General features: G+C 46.3%; 1 non-coding gene across 1 annotated transcript; it reads left to right on the forward strand.

The window, feature by feature from the left end:
- The first annotated feature begins 260 nt into the window (after nt 1–260).
- On the forward strand, nt 261–332 carry TRNAC-GCA (transfer RNA cysteine (anticodon GCA)). The gene has a single exon. It is a non-coding gene; the product is annotated as a tRNA-Cys (tRNA).
- The last annotated feature ends 975 nt before the right edge of the window (nt 333–1,307 follow it).

Raw genomic sequence — 1,307 nt, forward strand, 5'->3', positions numbered from 1 at the left:
ACTGCTAAGTATTATGTTTTACACAAAAAGACCATTTGGATAAGGTAGAATATACTTGATAATTGGACTTCCCTGTTGACTCAGCTGGTAAAGAATCTGCCTGCAATGCAGGAGACCTGGGTTTGATCCCTGGGTTGGGAATATCCCCTGGAGAAGGGAAAGGCTACCCACTCCAGTATTCTGGCCTGCAGAATTCCACGGACTGTATAGTCCATGGGGTCACAAAGAGTCAGACATGACTGGGCAACTTTCACTGGGCTTCCCTGGTGGCTCAGACGGTAAAGCGTCTGCCTGCAGTGCAGGAGACCCGGGTTCGATCCCTGGGTTGGGAATATCCCCTGGAGAAGGAAATGGCAACCCACTCCAGTACTCTTGTCTGGAAAATCCCATGGACTGAGGAGCCTGGTGGGCTATAATTAGAGACATACAAATATAAGTGTACAAACTGAGAAAAATCACTAGAAAAGCCCATCATCCAGACTTGTTAACCAAGCTGATCTGGTTATCTTGTACACTGTACAAATCACTGATACCAGATCCTGTAGAAATGAACAGGGAAAGAAAAGGGAATTGTATCCCACTAGTGAGCTATGTTTTGAATAACTGGCATAGTCTCCATTATTGTGCAGATATCTCCCATTTCTGTTTTCCTTGGCCACAAGTTGGTTTGACTTGGTTTTAACTGTCATGCTTACAGGGGAGAGAAAGGTGAACTTCCTGCTTTAGCTCAGCCCCTGAACTCTTACCGGACTAGAAAGTAATCTGGCTGTTGAGTGAATCAAATTTTAGTGCCCTGGATTTGACTTCACATGCTGTTTTTCTGTGCTCTGGCCCTTCAGATTTTCTACTGATGCTTGTAAATCATTTGTCATCTCTACTGCTGACAAAGGAACCAAAAAGATCCTTCATGAGTCAATGGTACTCATTTTTTTGAAAGGAAAATTTCTCTGGTCTCCCCACTCTATCTTGACAAGGACAGCAGCAAACCCTGCTCCATGAATACTAAGAGTCCCCCGGCAGAGCTCAGATGTGCAGGCCCAGTGACACCTACAATTGAGGATTTGCAGACACTATCTCCTGGTAAGGTCCAGTTGACCTGACAGGAGGTATCAGTTGAGCTGATGAGGGCCCTGTCCTAGGACTTGGGATGAAAAAGTTAAAGTGTTAGTTGCTCAGTGTTGTCCGACTCTTTGGAGCCTGATGGACTGTAGCCTGCCAGGCTCCTCTGTCCATGGACTTCTCTAGGTAAGAATAGGGGAGTGGGCAGCCAGTCCCTTCTCCAGGGGATCTTCCTGACCCAGGGATCA

Source organism: Dama dama, chromosome 20 (genome assembly GCF_033118175.1).
Source record: "Dama dama isolate Ldn47 chromosome 20, ASM3311817v1, whole genome shotgun sequence".
NCBI lineage: Eukaryota > Metazoa > Chordata > Mammalia > Artiodactyla > Cervidae > Dama > Dama dama.